Here is a 22,423-nt window from a genome sequence, read left to right as displayed (position 1 = left end):
TGCATGTGACAGCCTTTCAGATATTTGAAGATGGCTTCCATATCTCTTCCCAGTCTCCCCTTTTGCAGGCTAAACAGCTCCTTCGGCCGATTCTATTAAGAGATTCCAACTCTGCAATTCTATTATTCCACGTGCAGTAGAAGCAATTATATGCAGTAATATTAATGAAACCCAGATCTAAATCGTGTAACAAGTGTGTTGGGGGGAGGTCAATGGATGCATCCAGCCCTCAAGGCCCCCACTGGAAGTTTTTCTGCCGCGATGTTCCTGCTGAGAGCATTGGCTGAGCCACTGCAGAGCGCTTGGCCTCCCCATCTCGGCTACCCACAATGCTCTTCTCTCTGAAATATGGCACAGCCGCTTAAGTGAAATTAAGGAAGCTGTGAATCTCGGAGATGAACGACGCAGACGGCTCAGACCTTGAGCAGACGCCATTCCTTTTCAGAGAAACTAGCTGCCTTCCTGCTTCTACTGCTGTTGTTGCGTTGACTGTGATTTAGCATCTGTGTGGTGGGTGCTGTACAGGGCACCGAAATGGCACCATTGTTGCGTTCAGCAGGGCTTGTACACCCTGTCTGCCAGCCACTCTGGGGAAAAGGGCAGGAGCCTAGTTTGGCGTGCTTTATGTGGAGGCAGGGGCAGAAAGTCTGGCGCCAAATATCAGCAGGCAGGAGAGGCCATGAAGAGCCGGATGAGACAATGGGGTCTTTCCAGCAGCATTCATAGAATCATAAAGTTGGAAGGTACCCAAGGGTCATCTAGTCCAACCCCTCGCAATGCAAGAAATCTCAGCTAAAGTATCCGTGATAGATGGTCCTCCAAACTCTGATTAAAAACCTCCAAGGAAGGAGAGCCCGCAGCTTCCCAAGGAAGACCATCCCACTGACGGAACAGCTCTTGCTGGCAGAAAGTTCTTCCTGATGTTGAGTTAGGAATCTCCTTTCTTGAAGCCATTAGTTTGATTCTTGCCCTCCATTCGCTTGTTTGCTCAGCTGCTTGGCAAGTTCAAGTGGAGCAGGTGAATTGTCCTCCTCTCCTCTCTTTCCTTCTTTTCTGCAGCCCTGGAAAAACATCGCCCGCTGGATTTCTCCCTGTTAGGGTGTCGGGAGTCCAGGTTCCCTGCTTGATAACACAGTAAGCGTAGGTAATTGAAAAGGAGGATTCACTGCAAAAACAAACAGATAGCTCTGAACAGCTTTGACAAAGCCTCCGGCATCATTAGTCAAGATGACCCTTCTGAAGACTCCTTCTGGCCGCGACAGAAGATACTGAACTTTCGACTCTTATGTCTCTTGTTTTGCTTCCTGTCTTGAAGCCCTCCCATTCACCGACTCTTCGGACTTAGTGGATCAGCTCCAACCTCTTCCTGTGCTGAGAGGCGGAGTCTATTCATGCCTCTTTGTGCTTCCTGCGAGCTTTGGCTGTGTTCCTGCCTGCTCTCAGCTACTGCCTTATCAGCTGGTTCGTCAAAGAGCCGAAGTGTGCAGCTGCCTGCTCTCCAATATCTGAGCCTCTCTGTTCCTGGCTGCTTTCTGCAGTTGGCTGCAATTCTTTGCTTGGAGCTGGCTCATTCCTGACATGGGGTATCCCAGTTCATGGTGCAAAAGGCACTTCGAAAGCTCTGGCAAAACAGGAGTCGGTCTGGCCAGTGCTTAGATGGCTGTCAATCTGTGGGCCTCCTTTGCACTGCCCCTTGGGGGGAAGAAAGTTGGGGTCCTCACCTGATGTGTAGTTGACCTGTGGAAGTTGCTACCACAATATATAGCCATGCTGGCAAACTGGTTGGCTTTAAAAGGATCAAACAACTTCACGAAGGGCAAGGCTGTCAATGGTTGCCATTCGTGATGGATGCACTTTTGCAGGATTGCCCTTGCCCAGATTATTGAGGTGCCAGCTGTTTTCCAGGAAGGGCTGACTGTTTCTTGTCTTGCTTTGCCTTTTTGTAGGAACATTAGAAATGGGGTCAGCCCCCAAACCTATCTAATCCAGCATTTTGTTCCCCCAGCGGCCATCCAGATATCTAGGAGAAGCCAGCATGCAGAACCTCAGCCCTCTCCTGCCTTGGGATTCTGAGCAAATGGTCTTCTGAATCACACTGCAACTCACCCTGGCAATTTCTGTGACTGGTAGCCATCAATAGACAAAATGCCCTTTTGAAAAGGATGTGAAAGGGATCTAGGGGTCTTGAATAAACCACAAGCTTCACCTAAGTCAACAGTGTGATGCAGCGGCAAAATATGAATGCTATTCTAGGCTGCATCAACAGATGTCTAGTGTCCATATCAAGGGAAGTAATCGTCCCACTCTATTCTGCCTAGGCCAGACCACACCTGGAGTCCTGTTGTCAGCTCTGGGCACCACAATTTAGGAAGGATGTTGACAAGCTGGGAGGTGTGCAGAGGAGGGCAACAAAGATGATCAAGGGTCTGGAAACCAAGCTTCATGAGGAATGGTTGAAGGATCTGGGTATGTTTAGCCTGGAAAAGAGGAGACTGAGAGGAGATACGATAGCGTTTTCTAAATGGCTATCATGCTGAAGGGACAGCAAGCTTTTCGCCTGCTCTGGAGCAAAGGACTTGGACTAATGGCTTCAGTTTGCAAGAAAGGAGATTCTGACTAAACTTTGGGGAAAGCTTTCTGCCAATTAAGAGTTGTTTGACAGTAAAACGGACTCCCTTGGGAGGTGCTGGACTCTCCTTCCTTGGAGGTTTCTAAGCAGAAGATGGATGGCTGCCTGTCATATATGATCTAGTTGTGATTCCTGCATTGCAGGGGGTTGTGTTCATGCCCCCCAGGGTCCCTTCCAAGTCTACACGCCTGTGGTTCTGTGAAGCCATCCAAGTTGGTTGTCGTTACTGCATCTTTCTTGCCGTAGACTGAAATATTATTATTTTTATTTGGTCTGTCCTGAATCTTCCAACAGTCTGCTTTCATAGAATCATAGAATCATAGAATCATAGAGTTGGAAGAGACCACAAGGGCCATCGAGTCCAACCCCCTGCCAAGCAGGAAACACCATCAGAGCACTCCTGACATATGGTTGTCAAGCCTCTGCTTAAAGACCTCCAAAGTAGGAGACTCCACCACACTCCTTGGCAGCAAATTCCACTGTCGAACAGCTCTTACTGTCAGGAAGTTCTTCCTAATGTTTAGGTGGAATCTTCTTTCTTGTAGTTTGGATCCATTGCTCCGTGTCCGCTTCTCCGGAGCAGCAGAAAACAACCTTTCTCCCTCCTCTATGTGACATCCTTTTATATATTTGAACATGGCTATCATATCACCCCTTAACCTCCTCTTCTCCAGGCTAAACATGCCCAGCTCCCTTAGCCGTTCCTCATAAGGCATCGTTTCCAGGCCTTTGACCATTTTGGTTGCCCTCCTCTGGACACGTTCCAGTTTGTCAGTGTCCTTCTTGAATTGTGGTGCCCAGAACTGGACACAGTACTCCAGGTGTGGTCTGACCAGAGCAGAATACAGTGGCACTATTACTTCCCTTGATCTAGATGCTATACTCCTATTGATGCAGCCCAGAATTGCATTGGCTTTTTTAGCTGCCGCGTCACACTGTTGGCTCATGTCAAGTTTGTGGTCAACCAAGACTCCTAGATCCTTTTCACATGTACTGCTCTCAAGCCAGGTGTCACCCATCTTGTATTTGTGCCTCTCATTTTTTTTGCCCAAGTGCAATACTTTACATTTCTCCCTGTTAAAATTCATCTTGTTTATTTTTGCCCAGTTCTCTAATCTGTCAAGGTCGTTTTGAAGTGTGATCCTGTCCTCTGGGGTGTTAGCCACCCCTCCCAGTTTGGTGTCATCTGCAAATTTGATCAGGATGCCCTTGAGTCCATCATCCAAGTCGTTGATAAAGATGTTGAATAAGACCGGGCCCAAGACAGAACCCTGTGGCACCCCACTAGTCACTCTTTTCCAGGATGAAGAGGAACCATTGATGAGCACCCTTTGGGTTCGGTCAGTCAGCCAGTTACAAATCCACTGAGTGGTAGCATAGTCAAGACCGCATTTTACCAGCTTCTTTACAAGAATATCATGGGGCACCTTGTCCAATGCCTGGCTGAAATCAAGGTAGGCTACATCCACTGCGTTCCCTTCATCTACAAGGCTTGTAATTCTGTCAAAAAACGAGATCAGGTTAGTCTGACATGACTTATTTTTCAGAAATCCATGCTGACTATTGGTGATCACAGCATTCCTTTCTAGGTGCTCACAGACTGTTTGCTTAATGATCTGCTCCAGAATCTTCCCTGGTATTGATGTCAGACTGACTGGGCGGTAATTATTTGGGTCCTCTCTTTTCCCCTTTTTGAAAATAGGGACAACATTTGCCCTCCTCCAGTCTGCCGGGACTTCGCCTGTTCTCCAGGAATTCTCAAAGATGACTGCCAGTGGTTCTGAGATCACATCTGCCAGTTCTTTTAATACTCTTGGATGCAGTTCATCTGGCCCTGGAGACTTGAATACATCTAAACTAGCCAAATATTCTTGTACTATCTCCTTAGTTATTCTGGGCTGTGTTTCCTTTGCTGAATCATTTGCTCCAAATTCTTCAGGTCGGGCATTGTTTTCTTTATTGGAGAAGACTGCTTTGTTGGATTGCCAAGTCCTCTCTGCTTACCTAATGGGATGGGCCCATGATTAATGATCAGCAATGGGACAGGCAAATCCTTCCTATGTGCATAGGTGAAAATCACACGCTTGATTTCCCCCTTTAAGTCAGGAAGTCAAACACACATTTTTTGCCTCTGCCTATTGAGCTGTGTAAGTGGCATTTGCACATTTCATTCATACCTTGTCCCATGGAGCTGGTGTGCTGGGCATGGGGTGTCTCTGCAAACCCCTTCCTCTCTCCCTGCAGTTGGTCTGGCTGGGGCAAAGGAAGTGCCCCCCCCATCATGTGGATGAAATGGCAAATCAACACACACACACAAACGGCACTTTTAAGAGCCAACAAATAACAACTGTGCATTTTTCAAACTTGTTTCGGAGATGCCTGGTCTTATATTTATCTCATGACGACAAAGATTGGATCCTAATCTGTGCTTTACCTTTAATCTGATTCTGCTTGGTGAAGTATTGCAGACATATTACATTGTTATGTCATTTTCTGTTTTGTATAAATTTTCTTACATGCGGTGTTCTTTTGAGCATTTCAATAGAAGGAGAAATTGTGCTCAATAATCCAATAATTTATGAATGACAAACCCGTCCTGCATGCAGAAGATTCTGCCTGTGTTAAGATAGGGGCCTGGGACTGTATCCAGCCAAGTTCTGTTCAGAGGAGCTGGCTGACAACTGCACACCCATTAATTCCAGTGGGTCTACTCTGAGAAGGACTAATGCTAGATGCAACCATTGGTATCTTTTCTTGGTAAGTGACGTGTCATGTAGGTTTCCTTCCACTAATCTGGGGTGTTTCGGACTATCGGAACAAAGACTTCACTCATGTTTGGGGATGGGGAGGTCTTCCTCTCCTCACTGCCACATTGTCCCATGATTATGAATAAGTGATTATTTTATATCTGGCATTTCTACCTCACCTTTTTGCCCATGGAGCTCAAGGTGGCATACACAGTTCTCCCCTTCCCTATCTAACCCACACAGCATCCCTACGAGGTAGGCAGTGACTGGCCTAACGCCTGAGCTTCATGACGAGTGGGGATTTGAACCCTGCTCTCCCAGGGGATGCGGGTGGCGCTGTGGGTTAAACCACAGAGCCTAGGGCTTGCCGATCAGAAGGTTGGCAGTTTGAATCCCCGCGACGGGGTGAGCTCCCATTGCTCAGTCCCTGCTCCTGCCAACCTAGCAGTTCAAAAGCACGTCAAAGTGCAAGTAGATAAATAGGTACCACTCCGGTGGGAAGGTAAACGGCATTTCCATGCGCTGCTCTGGTTTCGCCAGAAGCGGCTTAGTCATGCTGGCCACATGACCCGGAAAAACTGTCTGTGGAAGCAGACAAACACTGGCTCCCTCGGCCTGTAAAGCAAGATGAGCGCCGCAACCCCAGAGTCATTTGTGACTGGACTTAATTTTCAGGGGTCCCTTTACCTTTACCTCCCAGGTGTCCAACACTAACCACTATGCCACACTGCCTGTAGCTCATCCGCTGCAATACGTCCTGGCTAGCTTCCCAGAATCATCCCAGATCTTTTTTGATGCGTTGGCACACTCCTCCTCAACCCCATGCATTCTGGACAGCACCCACCAATTATGGCCCTGGCATCATGGTGGGGTTCGGTTAGATGACCTGTGGGTTCCTTCCAGTAGTAGAATTTTACCCAAGCACGTGTGTGATGCTTTCACATCTTGCCCATTTGTACCCTGACGTTCAGGAGTGGCTGCAGCTGCAGCGGTGCTGCTCCAAATCTGGCACTTGGGGACCCTGCAGCCGCTATCGATGCCACATCACAGGAAAGCGAAATAGTGCTATTAGGGACTGTTTGCCTTGCGTCCCTGCGGACAGCAGAGGGGCCTGAGGTCAGCCATCTGAAATCCTGGCTGGGAAGAGCAGCGCTCGGAAGCGGCCCCAGGGACCCATCGCCACTCTGCCCTCCCAGAGACCGAAACTCCCCCCAACTCGTCTGGATCCTGCGCTCTCCCTGTGACTCAGGCCCGGGCTGAAAGCAGCGGTGAGGCCATCTGTCGGCGTAGCCTGCCGTCACCCCCATCTGATCTGCCGAGGAGGCGTTTGACCTTGCTTGTGACACCGAGTCACCCTCTGACTCAGACCTGAGTGGCTCTTGCACTTGCTCAGAGATGCTGTCAGGCGAGGCAGCTGCCTGGGTCGCCCAATGCAGCCTCTTTGCAACAGCCAGGATGCTGGCATTGGCAGGCATCTCTGCAATCCTTCAGCCTGCCAGAATCTGGGAGTTGCAAGATATATGCAGGCTTCCTCGTGCGGTGCCAAGTTTTCCACAGCAATTTTCTTGCCGCTAGGACGTATGTAGCGTTGGGAGGGTAGGTGGGTTAATTCTGACAGAGCCCCTTTGTGCCTTTTGGCTACTGAACAAGCCGCGATCCTCGTGTACTCGTCACTCCTTAATTTGTAATTACTTGTCTAATTGACAAAGTTGCATGCTTTTCCCCCAGGAGGAACTCTTTATATTTACTAATTCGGTTTACTTTGGAGGGAAGCGGCCATTCTGCACACTCTTCGCTGTCGTCTCCCCAGTCCAACCCTTCTTGCTAATTAGTTCTTTCTCACAGGCTGGCTATTAGTCAAGGTAGATAAGCAGAAATGTCATCCTCAGGAAGGACTTCGAGTTGGGAGGGAAGCCAAGGGTCATCTAGTCCAACCCCTGGCAGTGCAGGAATTTGTTCATCTTGAGGACCAGATCTGGGGGCAAACAGAGGTGGACTTTTGGCCTTCAAGCTGTTGGAACATATCCAGACTAGATGGGACTTGGGTCTGTTCCACAAATGTAAGGTTCTTCCGTACAGTCTGAAACTGATGATTTCAGTTACCTGCTGCCAAAGGTTTTTCAATATAGGACAATGAAAAAATGTATGTTTAGAGAAGCATTATCCCTATTGCCTCTCCAACATTTCAATACCTTAGATAGCCCCTTTTTAAACAAACGTAATGGAGTCCATCATATTCTAAATATTATTTTTTTGTTATATGAGCCTCCTGTGGTTTCCAGCAACTGTGGAAGCTGAACTTCTCCATTTTGACTAGTAGCCCTCAAAGCTTTCTCTTCCTCCGTGAATTTGTCTCATCCTTTTTTAAAGCCATCTGGACTTGTGGCCTCTACTGCCCCTTGTGGGAGGGAGTTCCACAGTTTAACTGTGTGTTGCATAAAGAAAGGTGTTTTCTCTCTCCATAATCTTCCAGCATCCAGCTTCCTGGAATGTCTCTGAGTTCTAGTGTTACGAGAGAGGGAGAAAAAATTTCCTCTACCCATTTTCTCCAGGCCAAGTGTCATTTAATAAACTTCTATTATGACCCGACTCCCCTTGTTTGCCTTCTCTCTAAACCAGCGGTTCTCAACCTGTGGGTCCCCAGATGTTGTTGGACTACAACTCCCATCATCCCTGAGCTCTGGCCTTGCTAGCTAGGGGTGATGGGAGTTGTAGTTCAACAACTTCTGGGGACCCACAGGTTGGGAAACACTGCTCTAAACCCAAAGCTCCCAAATGCCTCAAGCTTTCTCCATAGGGGAGTCGCTCCATCTTTTTCGGTTATCGCCCTTTTTTGAAGAGCCTCAAATGGATTGGACAAAGCCCATTCGGTCCAGAGCAAGAAGATTGCCAGTTTCCACAGTTTTGTGCAACCCACCCATCAGAGGGGGGTTCAGTGCTTGCTTTCCCCTTGCCCCCCCCCGCTGCTGTCTTCTCGCCTCTCCAAAACAGTTTCCAGCAAATAGCCTTGCTCCCTTTTCCTTTAATTCACATTGCTTGGGGGAAAGAACACGCGCACAACCCAATTTCTTGCTTGCCTGAGCCTGGGTCTGATTGGACTAAATTGGGGGCCATGCAGAATACAGCTCATCCCCAGGGCCTACCTACTCGCAACATATTGATGAGCACCAACCAACCCTCTCCTCTCCATCTCCCCCCAACCACTTTGGTAACAGGAAGGAGGACAACATTTGGCGCCCCCTCCCTAATTACCGTATTGGCCTGAATATAAGCTGTGGGTTCCCCCCCAAAAAAATTCTGATTGTGAAACGTTAAAGTATGGCTTATATTCGCGACCTTATGCCGCCAGCGAAGTGGCACAGCTCCCCGCCCCCCCCCCTGCCAAGGAAGCCTAGGACCACGGGGCAATGGCACACAGCCCACCCGCCTGCTGCTCCCAAGCTTCCCCCAAGTCATCGGAAGGAAGGGGGGGGGAGGCTGCTGGCAAAGTGGCGTGACTTCCCCACCCCCCAGAGAGCAGCCCGGGAGCGTGGGGCAACAGCACCCATCCTGTCCATGGCTCCCAAGCCTCTCCCAAGATGCCAAATTTGAAAGGTTTGGCTTATTTGCGGCTGTGGCTTATATTCTGGCCAATATGGTATTTCTTATTTTCATAATACAGTCATACCTCTTGTTACGTTTGCTTCAGGTTAAATCTTTTAAGGTTGCGTCCCGTGGCAACCCGGAAATACCGGAAAGGGTTACTTCTGGGTTTCGCCGCTCGCGCATGTGCAGACGCTCAAAATGACGTCATGCGCACAAGCAGCAAATCGCGACCCGCGCACAGTGTGGTGTAGAGAGCCAGTGTGGTGTAGTGGTTAAGAGCGGTAGTCTTGCAATCTGGTGAACCGGGTTCGTGTCTCCGCTCCTCCACCTGCAGCTGCTGGGTGACCTTGGGCCAGTCACACTTCTCTGAAGTCTCTCAGCCCCACTCACCTCACAGAGTGTTTGTTGTGGGGGAGGAAGGGAAAGGAGAATGTTAGCCGCTTTGAGACTCCTTAGGGTAGTGATAAAGCGGGATATCAAATCCAAACTCCTCTTCTTCTTCTTCTTCTGCTCATGTTGCGAACGGAGCTCCAGAACGGATCCCGTTCGCAACCAGAGGTACCACTGTAGTTCCTTTTGGTGCAGTTGGTACTGACTACTGCTTTCTGAGTTGCAACTTGCAAGACCTGTCTATTGAAGCTCCCAAGACCTGTCTATTGAAGCTCCCCTTGTCTTTGCGCCGTCTGCAGGGGAGCTTCCTGTGCTGTCCCAAATCTAGCTCTGCTCAACACCTGGAACAGGTACAGTCCCTGAGTGCCTGGTTTTGCCAAGGCCTCAAAGCTCCTTCTTGCGTCTCATTCTGGGAGGCGGCTGGTGTCTCAATTTAGCCCTTGTTGCTTCCCTCCTTGCTTCTATCGGAGGTTTATTTCTGGTGGGAGGGGAAGGGGCCAGGAAAACAGCCTCCGATAGGTTAGTCTGGCTGCGTCAGTCTTCCCGGTTTTAAAACCTTTTAGCTTTTTTATTCCCCCGGATTTATAACCCTGTGCATCTAAAGGAGCCTCGGAGAAGGTAATAGCCTTTTACAAACACAGGGATATTGCAACATAAAAATATTAATTATAAAGCAATCAAGGTACAAGGGGAAAAAATGACAAGATAAAACGTGCCTATATATAAAAAAAACACCCTAAAAATATGCTGTTGGAATAAATGCTTGATTATCCTAAGCCAGTAAAAGCTTGTCTAGACAGGCGGCGGGGGGGGGGGGAGATTGGGATGGGGGCTTGCAGGGGAGGGGGCTCAGGAGAAGAAGAGAACCCACCAAGCGTTGCCCTCTGTGCCCTCAGTCCTTGGTCGGGTCACAGAGATGCTCTCTTGCACCAGGTGACCTGGGGTGAATGAACGGCCCAACCGGGGGGGGGGGGGGGTCAGCGTCACTTCCTGAAATAAGCAAATAAGTTGATCCCTTCCCCCAGAGGCTGTTTGCCCTGTTATGGGAAACTTAAAGAGGATGTCTGCCTGCCCGTCTCAGGTTGCGAACGTGATCCGTGCGGAATGCACGTTCGCAACCCGTGTCTGCGCATGCGTGGGTTGTGATTCTGCGCTCCTTCGCATGCGCAAAGCACGATTTAGCACTTCTGCACATGCACGACTGCCGAAACCCAGAAGTAACCCGCTCTGGTACTTCCGGGTTTCAGCGGTCCGCAACCTGAAAAAACGCAACCTGTGGCAGCTAGTCTGGTGACTGGAAGTGGCCACTGAGACCATCTAACACCGGTCCTGAAAGTCCAACCTTGGTTCCCGGTACATTTCCAAGCACAATTCAGAGTGTTGGTGCTGACCTTTAAAGCCTTAAATGGCCTCAACCCAGTGTACCTGAAGGAGTGTCTCCACCCCCATTGTTCAGCCCAGACACTGAGGTCCAGCGCCGAGGGCCTTTTGGCAGTTCCCTCACTGCGAGATGCCAAGTTACAGGGAACCAGGCAGAGGGCCTTCTCGGTGGCGGCACCCACCCTGTGGAATGCCCTCCCACCAGATGTCAAAGAGATAAACAACTACCAGACTTTTAGAAGACACCTGAAGGCAGCCCTGTTTAGGGAAGTTTTGAATGTTTAATGTTTTATCGTGTTTTAAATATTCTGTTGGCAGCCGCCCAGAGTGGCTGGGGAAACCCAGCCAGATGGGTGGAGTATTAATAATAATAATAATCCTGTGTGCTGTCCTGCTTGTGGGTTTCCCATAATGGGCATTGGGTTGGCTGCTGTGAGAACAGGATGCTAGACTACAAGGGTCATGGCCGGATGCAGTAGTCTCTTCTTTGATTATTATGTAGCGAGGCCTGCAAGCACTTGGGTGCAAATGGTGCTTTGCGTGTAGGTGTGCGCTTTCTGTCACATTTGTCAGTCATTGCTCTGGTGGTCTCCAGGCATCCTCGCTGCCTGCCTTGTGAATGATGGGCTGCCTGGTGGGAGGGGGGAAGGCACCGCTGAATTTTTCAGTGGCTGACACCTGACAAGCGTGATGAATGGGCGCCCGGCATGGGCTGCCGCAGTGACAAACGGACCGCTCCCTCCTTCAAGCTCCAGGAAAACTTCGCAATTATTTCCCAGAGCTTTGCAAATGAGTTTCTCAATCAGGCCCACGCGGGAGTTTCCCTTATTTACTCCTGTTTAATGGGCCTTCGAAAGATCAGATCCAGCAACCCGCTGGAAGTCAATGCAAGGACTCCCACGTGTTGCCAAGTACTTTGTGACAAAGTTCTCTGTCTGGGCCATTGGACGCGGCACGGCGGCTTCCCAGTCCTGTGTGTGTAAGAAATCCCCTGGAGCTGCCTTAGGAACCTGTTTTTCAACAGCAATGCCAACCACGTTGAGCAGACTTGCAGCACGGGCGTCTTCTGCAGAGACCAAAAGCCTGCCAGCGCCAAAACGTAGCAATGAGATAGTATTAATGGGTTCCCTCTGAAGAGCAATTGGCAGGCTTAATCCTTAGAAGAATGGCAGCCTTCCTCGCAGGAAGGTCGTAAAGGGGGTTAAGATATCCTTGGCGATGGTGCTTGGAATACTTGCAGGGAAGTGGAGTCTGGAAAGTGAAGTGGATTTTCATTTTTCAACATTAACCAAAATGTTCTCAGCTGAATAACTTGGTTTTTGTTCACCTTTGAGACTTTTCTCTTATCCCTGACATGGCCATTTTCTTACTTGGGTGTGGAAGACTCATGTCTGAATCCTGGATTAGCCCTAACGCTTGCTAAGGTAGCAAACATCCTGCAGCCTGGCTTACCTCACGGGGTTGTAGTGAAATAAGTGAACCACACACAGGCTTGCATGTATTTATATATTGCAATTGTATACCACCTTTTTCTCCAAGCAGCTCAAGGTGGCGTACGTGGTTCTCCCCCTCCTCTTTCAATCCCCGCAAAAACCCTGAGAGGTTAAGTTGAGAGGCAGTGGCTGGCTGAAGGCCACACCCAGCGAGCTTCATGGCCAAGTGGCGAATTCGAACCTAGATCTCCCAGGTCCTAGTCCCACACTCTTAACTGCTCTGTCGCACTCCCAACCGAGAGGAACTTCAAAGCCTCATGTACAGATGCCTGCCATGTAGAGAAATCACTCATATTTGCTCAGCATCCAGAAAGGCTGGATGTTTTTGGCTTTTCTGGACGCTGAGCGAGGCAAGGAAAAAAGGTGGCAAACGTCTCCTTTTTGCAAAGCGTTTTGCATGTGGCGGAGAGCAGCTCAGGGGCGGAACTTAGCAACACTAATAGCAGAAAGGGGGTGCAAAGATTTCCTATGATTTCACCTGACTCGACACCTGCTTTTATCTTTGTAGGAAGCCCTGGATATCAAAGGCGAGACCCCAGAACAGGGAAAGCGTGGAGAAGCTGAGAGGAGTTGGATGAGCAATTTGGACCACACCTTGCTGCCTGCAACACCTGAGAGGTAAGGGCCTCTTGACTAGAGACCGATGCACGCTTATTCCGTGTTCACGGAGGTTACTGCTCAAGAAGCACCTGCAGGCTACATCTGGGCGGCCCTCAAGTAGTTTGGTGATGTATGAGAATTATTGCAGCTTCGCCGCTTGCTCTGTCCATTGGCATGTTCTTGGCACAGAGTCTTCCCTTGATGATGCCAAACGCACCCTGTGTTTCTTCTGCCTTCTGGTGGGCCCAGCAAGCTCCGAATCCTGGCAAGATTGAGACAGCTGGTTCCCAGGTCCAGGGAACTGATCAATTGCCTGCTTTGGATGGAGTTGGACTCTCCCAGAAAGTGCAGTCCAGGGTGCTCCTGGCTCCATCTTTGTGCCACTACAGCTGCAGGTGACCCTAGTGGCAAGGAGTTCCTTTTTCCAGCTCTCGCTGGTAAAGCTGCTACATCTGTCTCTTGTCCAAGATAGTCTGGCTGCTGTTGTCCATATGCCGGTAAGCTCTGGGCTGGATTCCTGCAATGTGCTCTTTGTGGGGCTGCCCTTCAAGTTGGTTTGGAAGCTGCTCAATGGGGCACGATAGTTGGCCGGCTGGCATCTGCCCGTCTTGGTAGACAATGGCGAGATCAGACTGTTGGAGCGTTGCAGTGCCTGCTGTAAGAGACCAGTATGAGAGAGGCAGACCTGTTTTGTTGCTGCTGGGACAGGTGAAGGCATCCAGCTGTGTTGCTGCAGATGCAAAAGCATGTTTCTTCTCTCTTTGCTTCTCCCAGAGGGCATTCCTCCTCTGGTCACTGCTGTGGATGCAAGACTCCACTGCCTGTCTTCCAGGTACTGTGAGTCGTCTGCAATGGATTCCCACATGGCTGGGTTCATGTTGCCAGCCTTCGTGTCACATTTGCAAACATCTTTGTAATGCAGCAGAGTGGGTCTGCCAACAGGCCTGGCGCCAGCACGTTCTCCCATGTTTAGTAGAGTTGCAGTGGCTGGAAGACAAGCAGTCGCTACCCGGCTAAGTTGAAGGTGCTCCTTTTGATGGATAAAACCTTATACAGGTGGGCAGCACCGCCCTCTGGGGTGGGATGATCTGGGGGGGCTTTGAACAGCCAGGGGGGGCTAGAGGTATAAATGACAATCAGATTCTGGAAAGCTGGTATCCCTGGATCCAGGACATCAGCTTTGTTCCATTAATTAAACTCAGCAGTTTTATTTGGATTTTGAATAAACATGCAATTAATTGTTAGCGCCTTGAATTTTATTGCGTTATTATCATCCTTAGTGGGTCGTGAAAAGCTCTGTTCTGAACAATGCTTTTTGTAGAGCCGGGTAAGGAAAGGGCAGTGGGGATGAGCTTATGGAACTAATTTGGCAGTAACTCCCCCAAAATTGGGAGCCACAGCCCTAAATGGCTTAGGATCAGGATACCTGGAAGACCATTTCCCCTCTTCTGCACCCGACAGATCACTGTTGAGCTCCTCCTGCAGGGCAATCTTATCAGCAGGTCCATTCCCCACAATGTAGGAATTGGGCTTTTAGTGTTGTGGCCCCTGCCCTTTGGAATACCCTCCCCTGAATATTAGACAGTGGCTGTCTCTGCTGCTTTTCTGCTCAAGACCTTCCTCTTCCAATGATCCTTCAAAGTGCAGATCTTTCCCAATCCGCATCTGTACTGGAATCATTTTTGTGATGTTGTTATTGTTGTTCTCCATCAGTGCTGGATTTACATATAAGCTAAACATAGCTCAGGGTCCCACTCTCTTGGGGGCCCCCCAAAAAATTAAAGGAACAAAACCTGGATACTTCTTCTTAGTTGTATTTCAGTTCAACAATTACTTTGATAAAATACATATTTTCTTATGTGCAAATGGCTTTAGATATAGATATCTATTAGGTCCATAAATTACCATATAGCATATATTCAACACACAAAAAAACAGCGACAATTTGCTGTTGACAAAAGACAGCGGGACATAGAAAGGGCCCCATTACCTTCAGTAGCTTAGGGCCTCATCAAACCTAAATCCGGGCCTGTTTTGCCATCCTGGACTCCTTAAGAAAGGAGAATGGGGTAATATATATATATAATATCCAGTATAGTTGCAAAGACTTTTAATGACTCAGTGGATTTTTATGTTTATTTTTACTATTCTGCTCATGGAGGGCTGCACATTTCTAATAGTTTTTGCAACCTGACCAGCTCCCAGAAGCCCACATTTCAGACTTAGCATTGGAAGCGAGTGACTCGTGCTGTCCTTTGTTGCAGTGACTTCAGAGGAGTGTTTGTGTCTTTTGATCTCTCCTTTGCTCCTCTGAGAGCTCCTTCCTGCATCTCGTGTTCCAGGGTGATGTCATGAATGATACAGGCAGTAGCTGTGTCATTGGGATGGCGCTGATGTCGTTACGCCAGGCCTGGGGGTGATCTGAGCTCGGTCTGATGTCATCGCTTTGGAGGGCCTGAGATGCGAAAGTAATGAGTCAGCCGAGGATCCCATGGGGACTTTGAAGTGATTCTAGGAAGGTTCATCTGAATTTTATCTGATTGTTTCTTGCTTATGCTTGGATGCTGTTTGAGAATCTATCTGAAGCCTGCATAATGCAAGGCAAGGAACTGCTTCTTTGCCACCAAAGGGGGGAAATGGAAATTTCATTGTTGTGGGATTCAAACCGATGGATTTGAATTTTGTTTTTGTTTTTGAGATGCTCTAATCTGTAATAGGTTTTTGCTCATGATTGATTTTGAGTGATTCTGCCTCTTTTTCAGGCAAATGATTGACATTTCCTTTTTCACCCAAAAGGGCATCGTTGTTCTGTAAGTCCCTTTAGAATCCCTGGAGAGATTTTATTAAATCCAAGTGCATCACCCCTGAGATTATATAGTCAATAACTGGGAAATACTGAGAGAGGGACGGAAGAGAGCAGTTGTGGTCCTCAGCCCAGACCCAGGTGGGGTTACAGGAAGGGCATCCCTCCTGGCTTGAAAAGATGGATCTATCCAGCAAGTCATAGATGGTCCTCAGGCTGTAGGATGGGATGGTTGCAAAAACGCACATCTGAACACAAGCAGGTCATCTAATCTCCCCAGTCTTAACTTTGCATTGTTTCTGAAGGTACCCTCTAAATTCCCAATCTCTGCTTTTCCCATTTTTATTTTGTGCATTTTGTTGTATTAATGAAGGTCACCCCACACATTCGATCCTGATTTCCCCCTCTTGCGTAATACACCTGCCAAGATGTTGTTGCTGTTGTTAAATTGTTCTTGTTCCTTAATTATCTGCCCTTCATTCTAACATCCCAGGGCAAGTTACAACATACAAAGAAACAATGAAACACAGCCACTTTAAGTTTTTTTAAACAATCAAACGGTGTATATATATATATATATATAGAGTTCATGAAATCAATAAAATACGCAAAGATTAAAAGCACTTTAAAACAACTTACAACCATAAAAAATGAGCCATGTCCTTAAAACACGCACCTCAAGTGTCCAAGGCTGGGACAAAGAAATCTGTCTTCAGCATCCTCTGGAAACTGTGCAATGAAGGTGCCAAACACACCTCTGTGGGGAGGGAGACTCTCAGCTTGGGGGTCCCCACAGAGAAGGCCTCCTCTCACTTTTGGTCTTACTCCCACATGAGCCCCTGAAGGTGGAGGAACTACTCGCTGCTGGGTTTTTTAGTAGGAGGGCTCTTAAAGCAGAGGTTGGATGGCCGTCTGTCAGGGATGCTACGGCTGGGATTCCTGTATTGCAGGGGGTTGGACTAGATGACCCTTGGGGTCCCTTCCGACCCTGATTCTCTCTTGTGCTTTCGATCTCATTGCTGCCTCGCTTGAGCAGCACCAGCGGTGTGAATGGCAGAGGCTTCTTCTGTCAGCAAGCTTGACATTTCAGGCTGGACTTGCCCGCTTGTAGGATTCAGAGAGAAAAGCTTTCGTGTTTGTTTAAGACCAGGATGCAGAGACATGCGTGGCCTGCTCTTCTGTCTCTTTGCCCCCAAATCTCTGGCCAAACAACAGCGTCTAGTCCAGCGAATGTCCGTCAAAAGCAGGGGTCAGAAAACTCCACTATCCCTGAGACCTTGTGGGGGGCCGAACTATATGTATATCTTTAAAAATGAACAAATTCCTATGCCCCACAAATAACCCAGAGATGCATTTTAAATAAAAGCACACATTCTACTCACGTAAAAACACGCTGATTCCTGGACCGTCTGCGGGCTGGATCGAGAAGGCGATTGGGTCAGATCCGGCCCCCGGGCCTTAGTTTGCCTGCCCATGGTCAAAAGGCACGCCAGCAATCGCTTCTGAGCTACCTGCAAAAGGTGTCAAACATGTGAGCTGCTCTTTCCGCTTTTGGCACCCGTTTGGGCAGGTAGCATGGGGACTTGTCATGTGTGGGGTGGTTCAGGCTGGGCACCCCAAGGCTCATTGTAAGGAACAGGTATATCTTTCCGGATTGGTCTCCTTGGGACTCCATTGAGCTCATGCGATGGACTAGGTAGCCATTTCTCCTATCTAGCTAGCCATCAAATAGATACTTTAGCTGAGATTCCCGCATTGCGGGGGGTTGGACTAGATGACTCAAGGTCCCTTCTGGCCAGTGTTTGAAATTCAGATCTATAAGCTAGGTGCCAGTTTGCTCCTTAAACCAGGGTCGCCAAAATGGAAGGCCTAGTTGCCATTTTGGGGCCAGCAAAATGATCAGAAAACAGCAAAGGTTGCTAGGTTTATCGAGGGTGCAATGAGAGTAAGGGCCACGATCCGAATGATAATCTTGGCCGTTTGATTGCCCTTTTTACCCATTGCTGTCTTTTTAATTTGTATATATTTTATTTGCATATATTGCTTGTTTTATGTTGCTATGGCCGTTGGCTAATGCGAATAAAGTTTAATTTATCTATCTTTTGGGGCCAGGCGGCTTAAAAATAGAGTTTTTCAATACGACTATTTGGTTCCTGAAATTCGTTCTGATTGTGCAGGTGAAATATACCGTATTTTTCGCTCTATAGGACGCACTCCCCCCCTCCAAAAATGAAGGGGAAATGTGTGTGCATCCTATGGAGCGAATGCAGGATTTTGCTGAAACCTGGAGAGCAAGAGGCGTCGGTGCACACCAACCCCTCTCGCTCTCTAGGCTTCAGGCAGCCATCCGCAAGCCTTCTGAGCGTGGCGGGAGTTCCCACTGCACTCGGAAGGCTTGCGGATAGCTGCCTGTTCTGGGGGCTGGGGTCGGGGGAAGCTTGGGCTTACCCGTCCCTAGCCCTGCAAGCTCCTGGACCTGGGGGGGGGGAATATTTCCCCCCCTTTATTCCCCCCCTAAAAACTAGGTGCGCCTTATGGTCCGGTGTGCCCTATGGAGCGAAAAATACAGTAACTGATAGAATTCTATGGGATGTGTTAATATGTGTGAAAACAGGCAAGACCCAAAGATCCATCTGTACCTCCCGATGGCGGAGATATCATGCATCGTTCTGGTGCCAGGGCATCCTCACATGGTTGCGAGCAGCCGACAGACAGGTGCAAAATGCGCCTGGTGGAATTCGAATGCTGCTTTTGGCTCTAGAACTGTGTGATGTTATGATTCTCTACTCTGCAGCTTCCTGTGTTCCTCTCTCCCTGATGATTTTCCCTTTCCTCTTCTGAGGCTTTACTACACCCCGGTTATCTCCTTTTTAATCCTGTGCTACGGTGACCTTACAATTCCCCCCCAGCTCAGCCCCGGAGTTATTTGCGTTCCTCCTCCTTTTTCCTCACACGGAGCCCCCGCCGACCTGGTGACTCCCCGTTTTTCCTTGCTCCCTTTATTTGCGGAGCTGCTCCAGCCCACGGAACGCTGCTAATAATGGCAATTACCGTTACACGCCGGCTACAAGGTACGGCGGTGGTAATGGGATCCAGAGGGACGAAATTAAAGCGATATAATATGCTAAGATAAATTAACGTTGTAAAATTAGCCACGGGTCTAGTCGAGAGATCTGACAAATGTCTCGTAGCTTTTGTTACGAGCTCGGAGCCCGGCTCAATTGGATTAGTGGCCCAGAGCAAAACAGACAGGAGCGGAGGGAGAAAAAAGAGTTTATGATGGCTCTCTCTGCCCACATGTGAATAGTTAAGTGTGGCTGCTTTCTCCTCCCTGCCAGCTTAGCAGAAGGAACTGCCCTTGCATGTTCTCTGAGAAACAAGACTTCTCATTGACTTAAGAACAGAAGAGGAACATTCTGAATCAGGCCAATGGCCCATCAGTGGCATCCTTTCCTCAGAGTGGTCAACCAGAGGCCCATGGGATTTGAGCAATCAGGATTCGAACACAGGAGCCCCCTCCCCTTCAGATGCGGAGCACAGCCGTCATCACTGTTGTTGTTGTTGTTGAGTTGTTTAGTCGTGTCTGAATCTTCGTGACCCCCTGGACCAGAGCACGCCAGGCCCTCCTGTCTTCCACTGCCTCCCGCAGTTTGGTCAAACTCATGCTGGTCACTTTGAGAACACTGTCCCACCATCTCGTCCTCTGTCGTCCCCTTCTCCTTGTGCCCTCCATCTTTCCCAACATCAGGGTCTTTTCCAGGGAGTCGTCTCTTCTCATGAGGTGGCCAAAGTATTGGAGCCTCAGCTTCAGGATCTGTCCTTCCAGTGAGCACTCTGGGCTGATTTCCTTCAGAATGGATCGGTTTGATCTTCTTGCAGTCCATGGGACTCTCAAGAGTCTCCTCCAGCACCATAATTCAAAAGCTTCCATTCTTCGGCTATCAGCCTTCTTCATGGTCCAGCTCTCACTTAGCTTTAACTATACGGGCTTTTGTTGGCAAAGTGATGTCTCTACTTTTTAAGATGCTGTCTAATATCTTACTAGGCATCACTAGTAGCCATGAATTTGTCTAATCCTCTTTCAAAGCCATCGAGGTTGGTGGTGTCCCATCTTCTTAGTCCTGACCAGGATGATCAATGGCCAAGGAGGATGCAGCACAACAGCTTCTGGTGAGCACTGGGTTGGCTACCCCTGTCCCAGAGGGCTAGGAAAGGAAAGTTGCCATGCTGATGGTAGGAGGAGGACCCTGTTAATCCTGGGAAGGAGGTGGCACTTGTGAGGGGTCCCCTCTTCCTTCTAGGGGACACGGGTGGCGCTGTGCTCTAAACCACTGAGCCTCTTGGGCTTGCTGATCGGAAGGTTGGTGGTTCGAATCCCCACAATGTTGTGAGCTCCCGTTGCTCTGTCCCAGCCCCTGCCAACCTAGCAGTTTGAAAGCACACCAGTGCTAATAGATAAATAGGTACCACTGTGGCGGGAAGGTAAATGGGGTTTCCGTGCACTCTGGTTTCCGTCACGGTGTCCTGCTGCACCAGAAGTGGTTTAGTCCTGCTGGCCACATGACCTGGAAAGCTGTCTGTGGACAAACGCTGGCTCCCTTGGCCTGAAAGCGAGATTTGACTGGACTTAACCATCCAGGGGTCCTTTACCTTTTTACGCCTGTCTGTGACATGGGATGGAGAAAAGTTGGTTGTCAAAAAATATTCATGCGTTGCGGAGCTCACTCACTCCTCTCCCTGCTCATTAGGGTCTTGAGTGGAAGCAAATTTAAACAGCGGCAGAGCGGTAAATGCCCCCACTTTTCCTGGGCCTTAAATTTGGGGGAAGAAATGGATCTAGCCGGTTGAAGCAGGCTCTGTTAATGAGACAACAGTGCAGGATGGGCTCAGCTGGAGGGAGAAATAATTCTCTCCCCCCACCCTTCTCAAAGCAGTGGCTGAGGAATGGGCGGCCAGAGCAGTTTTTACAGATTTGTAAATGCAAGCTAATTGTGTGTTTAATGGCTGGCGCATACCAAAGGGCCCTGGCAGGGCAGGAATGATTTAGATCTTGCTTAATAAAGCATATGATCTGGCCCATTAAAAAAATAAAAAATAATAATACCGCAACCATTCCAGTCTTTGAGCCCTGGCAAGGCATGGCAGCTGTGCTCTGATCCACTGATAAGTCTCCCCCCCCCACACACACACACCAAAAAAGGGGGTCCAAGTAAAATAGGAACAAGGGTTTTGTGGGTGGGTGGCAAGGAAAGGCTGAGTGGAGGTGGGCTTTTCTCTTTCTCAACGTTGTAGAATAACTTTTGTCAACCTGGTGCCACGTCTTCAAGCCTCAGCCAGCACAAACTTCCTGCACAAATTTCTATACAGTGGGAGTCTGTTCAATTCCTGAAACACTTCAGGAACCAAAGCGCAGTTTCTGATTGGCCGCAGCAGCTTCCTGCAGCCAATCAGAAGCCGTGGAAGCCAGGCTGGGCATTCAGCTTCCAAAGAACATTCGAAAACCAGAACAATTACTTCCGGTTTCCGTTTGTTCAGGAGCCGGAACGTTCAACTCCCAAAGCATTTGGGCGCCAAGGTTCCATTGTAGTGTCATTCTAATTTGTTTCACATCTTAATGAAAGGGAACATGAGAAGCTGAGAAGTTGCCTTGCAGATAACCATGGTCAATGCTAAACCATCGTTGAATGCATAACACCGGTCTTGAAAGACCTACATTGGCTCACAGTATGTTTCTGAGCACAATTCAAAGTGTCAGTGCGAAAAAAGATCTATATATATATATATATATATATATATATATTTGCTTTCGTAGATTTTCACGGGTACAGGAATGCAGGTTTTGGTGTCTTCGGGTGTCTTCCCGTGTAAGAGTCGGGGTGTCTGGGCGACGTTTCGACGAGGTCTCACTCGTCATCTTCAGGCTGGTGCTTTCGGCTTCTTGTTACTGGAACAGAGCAGAATCTGGTGTTTGAGTTCCTATAAATACTGTGCACCAGCCTGAAGATGACGAGTGAGACCTCGTCGAAACGTCGCCCAGACACCCCGACTCTTACACGGGAAGACACCCGAAGACACCAAAACCTGCATATATATATATATATATACACACAAATAAAGCTGTACTCGATGGATGAAAGGATATCTGATGTCTGACGTGATTGAGAATCAGAGAGCCAGGGACGGAGAACTTAAAAGTGTTAAAATCGAGATGTGGAAATACAAAAACAACGAGGAGAGGCAGGATTGAGATTTGGAGCTATGCTTCAAGGTCCAGACTATGGGAAGTCCCGTAAAATTAATAATTATAATTTGGATGATAATTTGGTCTTTTTTATTTTAGTTTTTATTTTAATTGGATTATGATTTGATATGTTAATTGGATGTTTTTTATTGGAAAATTAATAAAAATGATTTAACAAAAAAACCCCAAACTGTAGATGCTGACCTTGAAAGCCCCAAACGGCCTTGACCCAGTAGACCTGAAGGAGCGTCTCCACCCCCATCGTTCTGCCTGGACACTGAGGTCCAGCACCAAGGGCCTTCTGGCGGTTCCCTCCCTGTGAGAAGTGACGTTACAGGGAACCAGTGGTGGCCCCTGCCCTGTGGAACGCCCTCCCATCAGATGTCAAGGAAAACTACCTAACTTTTAGTAGACATCTGAAGGCAGCCCTATTTAGGGAAGTTTTTAATATTTGATGTTTTATTGTGTTTTTAATATTCTGTTGGGAGCCGCTCAGAGTGTCTGGGGAAACCCAGCCAGATGGGCAGGGTATTAATCATCATCATCATAGAATCA

The 22,423-nt window shown here is 48.5% G+C and overlaps 1 protein-coding gene across 1 annotated transcript in view; it reads left to right on the top strand.

Moving 5' to 3' along the window:
* CNTFR (ciliary neurotrophic factor receptor) overlaps positions 1–22,423 on the top strand; it is a 452,132-nt gene that overhangs the window by 92,037 nt on the left and 337,672 nt on the right. Inside the window, exon 2 of the mRNA XM_082242163.1 lies at positions 12,733–12,842. The gene's annotated coding sequence lies outside the window, so the exon portion shown is untranslated. The remainder of the gene's footprint in view (positions 1–12,732; positions 12,843–22,423) is intronic.

Source organism: Podarcis vaucheri (assembly GCF_965113315.1).
Source record: "Podarcis vaucheri genome assembly, chromosome: 11".
In the NCBI taxonomy this organism is placed as follows: domain Eukaryota; kingdom Metazoa; phylum Chordata; class Lepidosauria; order Squamata; family Lacertidae; genus Podarcis; species Podarcis vaucheri.
Note: the sequence above shows the minus strand (reverse complement) of the source record. Positions and strands in the feature narration are given on the sequence as shown.